Below are 12,705 nucleotides of genomic sequence, written 5' to 3' on the forward strand. Positions count from 1 at the left end.
TACATACAACCAGATCTTTGTATTATACCTTTGGCGGCGATGTGGAGTAAACTGTTTGATCTTGTTTTGCATATCAAGAGGCCAATAATCTATTCTGGCATGATGACACAGTTTGGTAACCTTTTAAAGACAATATTTTCACGAGTGCCCTTGGCTTTAGAGTGACACACATGATTTTCTTGTGAGGAAGTACAAAATCACATTGACTAGCCCCAGATTGACATGTGTTTTGTTGTGAAGAAGCAAAAAAATCACAATAATAAATAAATAAATTATTTAATGTGATATAGTATGAAAATAAATTCAGACTTTACACATACAGTTTTACATATTGCAAGATACATAACATTGTGCTCAATATAGAATGTACATAAACCTAAAAAAGAAAAAAACAAATATAATCATATATGCATATCTACTTTAAAAACTCTAACTTGGGAAAAACCATTCCATATACTACATGGGAAGCTAATTTCCCTCTCCATAGAGGATCTCAGGTTATTTTCCTGAGGTCCTCAGTCTTGGGAAAATTCCACCCTTCCCTTAAGGCCAAGTTCCACTTGTTGCCAAATGTTATAGAGCGCAATAAATAGATGCATATTGCTGGTATTGGTGCAATAAATCCAAAAAGACAAATCATGTACAAAATCGCCCAAATGGCGAAGAATAGTATCTCTCAGTGTCTGACATCCCGTAAGAAGGTGTCTAGCAGTCTCAAGACAGTCTGGGGATTTACAGAGACGACATGTACGCTTGTCCATCGGGATTTTCTCCCAAGCCCCTCTGATATACAAAGTGGGTAATTGTTCTAGTCTAAATAAGATGATGAAGCGTCTAAGTTTCCTGGAGGGGCAGAGAGAAAAGTAAGCTTGAGGCTTCATATAATTATACAGCCGGTATTTGGCAAAATGATATGTCTCAAGATTACTTATGTGGGCAAAATTCTCTAACCAGTCCCATCTGTCTATTTTATTACCTAATGCATATATAGTTTCTTTTGTGACCGTAGTCTCTCTGTGTATCCAACCAATCTCAGTGAAAAATTCAACCATATTTTTATTGAAGGGAGAGGTGGAATTTTTTTTGATCACCTCCTGGTGGATCACAGATAGTAGGGGGTTGCTAGGGTCACTTATCATCTTGAGGTGTAAACCAGCTCTTTTCTTCATAACCATAGCCTTGAGGGAGGGAAGGCCCAGCTCTAATCTAATCAGTGCCATCGGTATCCCCGGAGGTAGTCCCAAGATTCGTCTCCAAAACTTACCCTCCAGCACTTGTAACTACCCTAGATCCATAGTATGCAGTGATTCAAGTCCGTAGACGATCATGGGTGCAAACACTTGAATGTAAAGATGACGCGTCCCCCATAAAGTGAAGCCACCCTGCTTGCTAGTAAAGGCAGTAATGAGTGAGGTGACTTGCATTGCCATTAATTCTGGCGTAGTCCCAGAGAGCAGTAGCAGAACGTCTTAAGCCTCCTATGGTGTTATCAAAGATGACCAGATCGTCCGCATATGCAAGTACTATGCAAGGTGCTTCCCCGACTTTAGGTGGACAATTGTCGACCTCAGCCAGGGCTGCCGGGATGTCATACACATACAGATTGTAAATAAGGGGTGCAGTAACGCATCCCTGCTTTACCCCACTGTCTTGTGTCACCTTTCGAGTCAAGTGTCCTTCCTGGTTTAATCTAAGGCATGCAGTAGTGTTGTGATGGAGTAATTTTAGGTAATATAACATACCTGTCGGGCATCCCAATTTTTCTAGCTTGGTCCATAGTCTCCCTCGGGGGATCGAGTCAAATGCGGCCTTGAAGTCAATGTATAGGGCGTACAACGGGGGTTGTCCCTTACTAAGTGCCCGTGTGCGCAGTAAATCCATGACCAAGAGGTTATGTGCGGTGGAGAATTCCCGCCTAAACCCGCATTGGAATCTACTGAGTATTTTTGAATTGTCCACCCATTTTTGCAGCTCACTGAGTAGCAACGAGGCAAATAACTTACCAGAGATGTCTAACATGGATAAAAGCCTATAATTATTAGGATCCAAACGGCTACCTTTTTTAAATACCGGAACAAGAATGGGCGTTTGCCATGATCTGGGGATTGCCCCCTGCTCTAATATTTTATTGAAAAGTAGCGCAAACAAGTCGGCCCAAAATAGAGGATGGCTCTTAATCACTACGTTGGCTAGTCCATTGGGTCCGGAGGCTCTAGAAGATTTGAGGGCCAGTATTTTGTTCATTATTGCTTCTACAGAGATGTCGAAGGGCAACGGAAAAGGAGCCTTCACCATAGAGCTACTCAAGGTTTCTATCCCTCCTGAGTTCCGATCTAATAGGAACTTTTCCCATGCCTCCTTACTTATTGGGTTAACTAAGGGGGCTTTGGCCTTCTCTCTGTTCTCGTTTAGGAGCGACCAAATGCCGCGAGAATTTCTAGTGCAGATCGTTTGTACTAGCTTCTGATACCTGCTGTTTTTTTCAGAGCTCTTGATATATTTAATGTCTGCTCTATATCGATTTTTGATTATCTTTAGTTTCTCCCGGTATAAGGCTCCAGGTAAGTTCATCGGTTTCAGGCCTCGGATAGCCGCTCTGAGGCCTCTCTTAGCGTCCCTAATTTCCCTGTTGAAAGGGGGTATGTACCCCCCTGTCTTTAGCATATGACCCTTATTGGCCGTAGCGTGCTGGCCTGAGAATTTGGATATCCAGTCCTCGATCTCATTAATTGACATGTGTTCAAACTCAAGAAAATCTGGAATGGCCGTAGATTTGAGTGCTTCCGTAGCGGAGCTTATATTTCTCTCGGACCATACAATTCTGGAACCTGCACAGTTGATTTGAATACTGCCGATATTAGGCGGTACAGATGAAGGGATAGGGATGCATAAAGTACAATGTAGCGATGCATGGTCGCTCCATTCGTTGTGCTTTACGGTCATATCAGTAACTCTTGTCTGTAGCTCAGGGCACATGAATATATAGTCTAACGTGCTAAAAGAGATACCGTTAGACCAAGTGTGTTTCCCCGGTCGATCTCCCCTAGTACGACCGTTGATCATAGCCATGTCCCAAGCTCCAAACAATTGCAGCCAGCCTAGCCCTTCAGCTTCTCTCTTTCCATGGGTCATTTCACATCTGGTGTTAAGGTCAGGATTAGGGGGTATGGATGTTTCATCAGTCATGTGGCAGTTAAAGTCGCCCATGATCATCACGGCCACATTTCCATCTCTCAACCACCAGGAAGACAACAGGTCCTGGATCGCCTCCTGTAGCGAATCACGCATCAATTCTCCTGGGGGGTTATAAAGGTTGATTACTAGATATCTTCCCAGACCTCTTTCGTCGTATAGTTCAACTTCTACTGCCAGGAGCTGCTCCTCGGCTTTACACTGTATCTTACGAGATGTGAACACATTCATTACCCCAGTTAGAAGCCCCCCATAGGGACGGCCCATACTGCCACGTTTGGCCTCCGCTTGATATATAACAAAGCCGTCAAGTAACAAAGGGTCGAGAGACCATGTCTCTTGGAGACAGATACAGCTATGTTGTGACAGTAGGTCAACCGAGCCCTCAGATCTCAGAAGATGAGAAAAGCCTCTGCAGTTCCAGGAAAGTAATGAGAAACATCAGTGGTTCTTTAACATTTGAGGGATATGCTCTAGCAGCGATTTCAAGGCTTGCTGTATTTCAGCCAGTGCAAGGTTGTCCCCCTCCCCCATTTTAGGTATAGTCTCAGCCGGCACTGCGGGCATAATGTCTTCTGATTTTGATGAGAGGTCCTTCTCCATGGGGTCCACATCAATCTCAATGTCCACTGCCAACATGTCCTCTTTGTGATTCCTAATTAACTGCGTCATAGTCGGAAAGGTACAATGTATGGCCGAGACGTTGGGATTAGGACAGCCAAGTGGTTCAATGAAAAGAAAGTCCTCGGATTTTAAAACACGCAGTTGGGGTATGTGGTATAGTCTAGCGAGCAACTCAGAGCGTGCTAACCAGGGGTTTTTGCCGCTAGGATATAGGTTCTTGATGAAGCAGATGCGATTAGAAGTTGTATCATTCACTGCTTTCTTCGGCTCCAATGATGGTGGCTCCCCGGGTTCCCCTGACGCCTGTGTCTCAAACACATACTCCGGCTGTGTATAAATGCTGGTTTCCTGATCAGGCTCTTCACACAGCACAGATATGTCATTATCGTCCTCTTCAGTAGCCTTCTCTTCAGGTATCAACCAATCTGACAAAGGACCCTTAGCCCTAGCCGCCCGTTGGGCTGCTCTCACCATTCTTTTCCTGGCCTTTTTAGACCATGTCTCCGGTGCTTATTTGGAATCCAATATGGGAGATTGGGTACCTATAACCACTGGCTTTTTCTTCAGTGCCTTTTTTGCCAGTCTGCGCTGTTTGCGTGTAAGGGGGGCTGGGGGCTATATTCCTTCTCCCGTTCCTCCCCCTCTTCTAGAGGTATCTCAATTATGCTGTTATTATTGGATACATTTGGCCCCTCGTTTTCTTCCATCTCCACGTAATGTTCATTAATCACGTCTGCTGTAAATAATGCAGCTGAAAGATTCATTTCAGCCTCTTCTCGTGGAAGCCTTTGGAGCCTAAGGCCATAGTAATAGCGTTGGTGTTGGCCAGGATGCGTCCCGACATCTGTAACAGTATCTTGAGGGCAAATTGCAGAGCCGCCACCGATGATTGGAGCTCAATTATCTTTGATGGACTAGGGTGAAGGTCGATGTTGTCTGCCGTTAAGTTATCTGGGTCGTCCTCCATCAATGTCATTACTAAGTTAGGGGATGCAGATAATCGTCCGCTCCATTCCGGCGAAAGGTGTTCCCCTGTGGGATTATTCATGCTACTGTCTTTGGTGGGGATTATGCCACTGTTTGGCTTCTTCGGAGTTTGGGTCTGCATCCCTTTCTGTATGGTCAGGCATAAATCAAGAAGAGAGTTGTTATCTATGTCATCGAAATTAGAGGTGTTTAAGGAGATGCCCTCGTTATGTGTCGGTGCTGTCGTGTCCTCAATTACTGTAGAGTTAATAGCAGGGGGAGGATTCACCGGGAAAAATTCGGTTATAGCCCCTTGCGTCACAGGTAGAGCATTTTTAGCATTCTTTTTGGGTTTTCCCCCTTTCTTTGGACACTCTTTGGATTCCTTAATGGACGGGCACTTATTTTTACGTAAATTGTATATTGAATGGGGGCTCTTCTGCCCCGCTGCATGGCTGTGTTGTGATTCTCTTCGCTTTCCGGATTAAAGGTAGAAAGGTCCGATGTTTGCGTGGTGTGGTAATTCCATTCGGTCCACGTGGGGGTGCAAAGTTGCTTTTCCGCTTAACTTATAGGCCCCCCTTTGTCAATCGACCCAGGTGTTATAGCGCCCGTCTCTTAGGCGGGCCCTCGGTCACTAAGTATTGATGGACAGTTCCCCTTTATCCCCGGTGCAACTCAGGGTAGGGTAGGATTGTAGGATTGTGCTTGTTGCCTCTGCACCACTCGTAGGTGTCTCACTGTCACCTCTAACACTAACCCCTCCTCCTATCGAGGGGAGAGGTTAGTCAGGTGAGGAAACTGCCGTCTGTCCCCCTCAATCTCTAGGGGGGTGCTAGAGGTGCCACACCACCTCTTTCTAGAGGCTCCTTATAAGTATAGAGGGGGCCGATTGCCCCGGGTCACTCCTGGCTTAAAACCAATGCCAGAGGGGCAGTGGGGCAGAGGGGCCGTGAGAGTTAGACACCGCTGATAGCTTCGCTCGCCGCCGTGCCGTGGTGTGCAATATTAGGCACAATTCCGGTGCAACCCGGGACACGGCGCGGCGCGTCGCGATGCGGCTCTCACTTCTCACCTGATGTCTTGTGAGCGGGGCCTCTCCTTCTTTCGGTCCTTCTCCCTCGCTTTCTCCACGGTTTCTTCCCGGCTTTCTTCTCGGCGTTGTCCTCCGCACAGCACAGCCTTGCCCGCGCAATCAAGCGAGACGGGCTGTTCGGCTACCGGATTCCAGGGCTCGAGGAAAGGACCCACCAGTACGTCAATCCGTGTCAAGCCGCACCTCACGTTCACGTATTTCCTCAGAGGCCGCCTCCGACATTATACCATCAAACCCTTGGTTTACCATGGGAAAACCCTTTCAGAGAAGGCTGTCCTTCAAGCTATGATCACAATGACTGTCTTCAGGGTGACAGGTGTGATGGTGTTTTGTCATGAAGCAGAAAAGCATATTGGCTGACTTCTGACTGAAAAAGTCTGTGTTTTACTACCACTATTAATGGGGTTTAGATTGCAAAAAAGCAGAATGAACCATGACCACATGGTTCATTCTGCTTTTTTGCAATCTAAACCCCATTAATAGTGGTAGTAAAACACAAAATGCGGATGGCACAGATTGCAACTGCAACCGATTCTGGGAAATGTGAAAAAAGCCACTTGCCCCAAGTCACAGGAGAAAATCAGAACCTGTTACTAATGAGCAAGTGAAGAGGTCTACCTTCGGACATGCCCACTTGTCATATTCAAACTGGGGGTATTTGGCTGATTGGCAATGAGGAGATTACATATAATAGGGACATTCCAACCAAGAGAAAGGTTACAGAGTGACCCACACATAAAATACTAACTTGCTTCTAAGGAAAGCTGTATATTTTCAAACCTGGTGAAAGTCATATTTTGAATAGGAACATGCCTGTATTAAAAGGTTTCATTTTTAAAATATTTCCCTGAAACTGCTTCACTTTGTCCAAAGTTTCACAACTTCAAAGAAGAATGTTGATTTTTATTTTTTTTTCAATCTCGCTTCCATGGAATTGTGCCTGGTGTTTTTTTTCCTGCATCATTCATGTCCATTTGAGGGTCCAAAGTGTAATGGGCACAACAGCTTGTGCTGCAACTGTAATTCTATGTGAAATGCTATGCTGGCACTTGGGTTGCGATTAGTGCAATTTTCACCTGAAACACTTTGTATCAGAAAATGTAATTCTCTTTTCTGTTGAATGATTTTTTTTTATTAATTATTTAGTAATAATAACAATGGCATAAATGATTAGATCAATCAGTAGGTATATCATAAACAAAAAGTGGTGAAGAGAAGAATGCATAGTGATAATATTAGTAGAAAGCATCCAGTAAAGAAGGAATAATAACAGTATAATAGGCATAGAGTCGCCAAAAAGATGAATGATCTAATCATCATATGAAAATGATGATGGGACAAAGGAGGGGTAGACATACTAAGGACGAACTGAGAGTGGAAGGAGAGGGGGAAGCATTCAAAACAATAAAAGTTGGGCAAAGGTTTTAATTATACACATGTAATCATTCATTTGAATCAATGAAACCGTTGCTATTCATGAACCATGAGTGGACATATTGTGATAAGAGAGATACTCAGTAAAAAAAGACCATTTAACATCATGTTTGGATCTAGCATTAAGACGTACTGCCCTGCAGCGTTCCAATCTGTGAATGTGACATACATTGTTCTACCAACCTTTAACAGATAGGTTTTTAGAGTATTTCCAGTTGGCTGTAATGAATTTAATAGCAATTGCAATAAATAAGTCATATAGACCAGAGGCGGAGTGTGGTTTTGTTACTGCTTTCAAGGGCTATGCTCCCCAGGAGTATGTTCAAGAATGTTAGGGGAGGATTCACCTTAAAATTGATGTTCAAGAGAGACCACACCTCTCACCAGAATGATTGTACAAAGGGGCATTGAGAGAACATATGACTATAGGATCCACAGATATTGCCACAGGTCCATAAGTTTTCACCTGTTCCAAATTTGGTTTTCAACAGGTGCATTGGGGTTATAAAGGCCCTGTGAAGAAATAAAAGTAGATTTTTGCGACATGTCGGCAGCAGTGGAGACAGTTTTGACCTTAGTGCAGAGTAATTCCCATGTTTTGCCATCAAACCCTTTCCCACAATCCATTTCTCATTGGACTTGGGTAGACCACCTATCAGTAGGAGAATCTTTGGTACCTAATAATTTATAGAATTGAGCCACTTTGATATTGGGAGTAGAAATCATGAACAGGGTATAGCTAATTCTGAGTGAAGTGAAGAAAGCTATTAAGGCACGCATAACCTAATTCTATTGTAAAAGCTAAAGTCTGAGGAGGATAAGGAAAATCATTTTTCAAAATCTTGGAAGGATTCACAGCCAGTAGTGTGATCAATTTGATGAATGAATCTAATATATTTGCTAATCCAGGACTTCCGATAAAGTGGCTTGTTGTTGAATGTAATATGTTTGTTATTCCATAGAAATGGTGAGAACTTGAGGGTCAGCGAGCAAGTAGGTTGGAAAAGAAAGGTTTCTTGAGACTGAGAAGAAGAGATGAAGAGTTTAATGTTATGGTACTTCTAGTGGAAGAGGTATAGAGTAGGCCTAAATATTTAAGTGAGTTGTCACACCATTTAAAGCCGAACATATCAATTTCATGCTTGAGGCAAAATGAATTAAGAGGCAAGACCTCTGATTTGGCTTATTTAATTTATAACCAGAGGCTAAAGAGAAATCATTGAGGACTGACAATAGGCATGGGATATGATCTTTTGGGCTTTTTAGGAGAATAAGAATGTCGTTGGCGTATGCTGCAATTGTGAATTCATGTTTACCACAAGTTACACCTGGAATCCGAGAGTCAGTTGTAATAAAGGCTGAAGAGATAAAACATATGAAATGGGAGAGAGAGGTCAGCCATGTCTTGTGTGAATGATGATGATTGACCATTAAAAAAGATAGAGGATTTGGGATTGGAGTATAGAAGTTTGACCAGTGAGTTGAAGCCCTCTACGCAGCCATGCCAGTGTAAAGATTGGAACAAGAATTCTCAGCCCACCCGATTGAAAGCTTTTTCAGCATCAAGTACTATGGCAGCATAACCTTGTTTATCTGCTTTGTCTTTTGCTATAAGATGCATGGCGTGTAGTAAGAGTCTTGCATTTGAGGAGATATTTCTCCCTTTTACATAACCAACTTGGTCTGATTTAATTAGTTTGGGGAGGTAGGATTCAATTCTGTTAGCAAGTATCCTTGCAAATATCTTGCACTCAATGTTTATTAGGGAAATGGGCCTATCATTTTTAGGAAATTCAGAGTCTTTTAGAGCTTTAGGGAAGAGAATCAAGTTGGCTTCAGCAAATGACCCAGTGGAAGAGTTTTAGGTAGCAAAGTAGGTAAAGAGGGATTTGAGTTTAGGGGGTAGAATATTGGGAAAGCGATGAAAGAACTCAGGAGAAAGGCCATCAGGACCAGATAACTTGCCTGTCTTGAGATCCTTAGTTGCCTGAATGATTTCTTGGGTGGATATTTTAGATTGAAGGCTGCTAAGATTGTCCTGGGGATATGAATCTCTCTAAATGTTTTGGAAGAAAGAGAGCAGGTTATCTGGAGTGATGGTGGTGCCTGGGGAGTAAAGATGAGAGTAAAAGGTTTTGAAGACATCTAGAATCTGATTAGAGTTAGCAATGGTAGTGCACACACTGTTCTTAATGTGTGAGATGAAGGTTTTTTCTTTTCAGGATTTGAGATAGGAAGCAAATGCCTTCCCTGCTTTATTAGAGGTTTGGTATATTTTCAATTAGAATTTTAAGATGGTATTAGAAGCAAGTTCAGTAAGTTTCTTATTAATTTGGTTACGCAATAGTAAAACTCGACGAAGTTTAGATTGAGAGGGGGATCGGTAGTATATGTTCTCAGGTTTAGAGAGTTACAGAAATAGTTCATCCAATCCCTTTTTGTGTTCTTTCTTCTTTCTGCTAACATACTAAATTTTATGCCCTCTTAATGCTGCTTTAAACACGTTGCAGTTGTTACCCGTAGAGATATCTTCATCTTTAGTGTCGAGAAAGAACTGCTGCTGAAAACTGGGGAATGACTTAATAAGCTGATCATCTTGTAATAGTGTATTATTGAAGCGTCATCTGCAGGAATGTTTACTAATATTAAGAAAGTCAAAGGTAGTAACAACAGGGGCGTGATCAGAGATCACAATGTTGGCAATGCGAGAATCAAGAACAGTGTGTGACAGTGATTTGGTGACAAAGATATAATCTAGACGTGGGAATCATGGGGCAGTGAGTGAAATGTGAAGTCAACATCTGTGGGGTGCAAGAGTCTCCAAGTATCGGCCAAACCAGTCTCTGAGATGTAGAGGATAAATGCGTTGTGGGACTTGGAGCTTCGGAATACGCATTTGGATTTCCTGTCCATAAATGGCTCAAGCACATTATTAAAGTCACCACAGACCACAAGGTTAGTCAGGTCACATTGTAAGATGTTTTGTTTCACTGAGTGCCAGAAATTGGGGACTGGCACAGTGGGACCGTAAATATTCATAATAGATATAGCATTAGCCCCAATCTGTAGAATAACCCAAACCCACTGACCATTTATATTGGTATTTTGATTAATAATCTTGTGGGGGAGGCTCTTACTGATGAGTATGGCAACACAATTTGTCTTTGCTGGGGCAGGGCTGACAATTACATCTTGGAACCACAGAGATTTCAGTTTCATTGATTCAACCATGGACAGTTGGGTCTCCTGTATACAGCCAACAGAGGGGCCAAATCTTTTGAGATGTGAGAGAAATGTCCACCGCTTAATTGGGTTGTTAATCCCTTTCACATTCCAGGATATGTATTTAAAAGTACTCATTATCAACTATTGATGCTAGTAAATATGAACAATACATGTTATACATAGCAATTGACTAAAAGAAACACCCGTCATAGAATGATAATGGAAAAAATAAACATATAAATGTCATGGCATCTGTAATGTGCCATTTAAGAATGAGCTTGACACATAAGGGAGATATGTAAGGAAGGTGGGGAGAAAAACGAACCTGACATTTGTATGACATGACAGAAAAATAAGAAATGTAGAGAAAGAATGAACAAAAAGAGAATTAATGGCAAATAGGAGACAAGATAGGTGTCAAGTAAAAACAGAAAGATGAACAAAGCGAAGTTGAGGGCTACGTGACCCCTGGCTGGACTTCAAAATGAGTCCTGCGGGTTGGAGGACACCTGAACCACAACAACCACGCCCGCAAACTATATCAAAAGCACCTGAATGTAAAGTTAATGTCCGCATGAAAAATAGGAACAGTACCGTGACGAGGTATGCTAGACTTAGGGGAGCATTAGGTGGCAAAAGTAGAGGGCATTGGTAGAGTAGAAATATCCATGCTGTTGCCCTGAGGGATCTAATAAAGGATTTAGGTCCACAGGATGATCGAAGACAGACATTCTTCCATTATGTGTGAGCAGAGATACAAAGGCCAAATCTGATGTTGAGTTGCTTAAGAGCAGGACGATAGGAGAGGAATTCCTTTCGCCGCTCAGCAGTATTCTGAGCAACATCCTGTGAAATGTAAATCCTGCTGAATTGCCAGAAAAGATTGTTTTTTTTAGCTTCGGAAATGATAAGCTGCAGCTGTGTATATTCCAGTAATAAAAAAATGAGTGTGTGGCAGGGGATGGTGAGTATGAGCAGATTTTAGAGGCCCAATTCTGTTCCCCCCATTGAATAGTGAGGACAATATCTGATGGAATGTGGAGAAGGGATGAAAGCATTTTCTGTCGAAATAAGATGGTGTCCTTTCCTTTGCATCCTTCGGGAAGGCCTGATATACAGGCGTTATTCTTCTACCTTGATTTTCCAGCTCTTGGTTGTACTTCCGGAGTTGTTTGACAGTACTTTCAAGTGATATCACTCTAGGAGAGAGATCTTCCACCACGTTACTCTTTTTTCCACCTCCTCCAGCCTATTTTCAAATGCGCACCATCTGTCATCGAGTTGTTGTAGTTTTAAATTGGTCGTTTCAATAAAGGGCTTTAAAGACCTTATCTTCTGTAGTAATAATTCCATACTGGTGTCAGCTCTGAGTTAGATGGAGGAGGAGTGTCACCTTTAGGCCGTTTTAGTGTGGCAGGGGATGAGGCTGACTGGGCATCCTTATGAGCTTGCGCTAGCTTTTGCCTGCCTTTTCCTGAAGCCATGATTTTTAAATTATTTATTTCTCCCTTTTAATTTTTTATTTTTAGTACAGTCAGTTGTAGTGTGCAGAGATTATAGGGAATTGGCCAAGAAAATGACTGAGGTAGTGTTATGAGCAATAGCAAAGGTGATATTTCAGTCAAGTTTGCCGCAGTATGAGACTGGGAGCACGACAAGCAGCCACACCAAAATGATAAAATAGAAGTAAAATAAAAAAATTCTCACCGCAGTATAAAGCAGTTATTGCTGAAAGAGATCAGCTTTCTATTCTGCTTTATATGTTTTTTTTCCTACTTTCGTGCTTATTGTTTTTTTTTTTTGTGTTTAATTGTATTAACAATTTTTACAAATTCTGTCCAGATTTTCTTGCGTTTTTCACTGTTTCCCATTGTGGATATCGTGCAGTTTTCTGTTTGATTGGACTACCAATGAAATGTTCTTTTATAGATTAATTTCCTCCAGCTTCAGTTTTTCCAAAAGATTCGCTGTAGCCACTGTCAAAGATGTGGAATTGCCACACATTAGCATATTCCACCAAGTTTCTTCATTTGTGGTTAGGTGCCGAGCTCTGTGTGGATTGAGATAGATGGTTCGCAGGTTTTCCGTTCCTGAGCAATGAAGGAGGAGATGGCGTAGTGTTTCGGTTTCCATCTTCTTACAATAGCGACAGTTTTTGGTAGTTGACT

Source organism: Ambystoma mexicanum, chromosome 4p (genome assembly GCF_040938575.1).
Source record: "Ambystoma mexicanum isolate Mex_15411 chromosome 4p, UKY_AmexF1_1, whole genome shotgun sequence".
Classification (NCBI taxonomy): Eukaryota; Metazoa; Chordata; class Amphibia; order Caudata; family Ambystomatidae; genus Ambystoma; species Ambystoma mexicanum.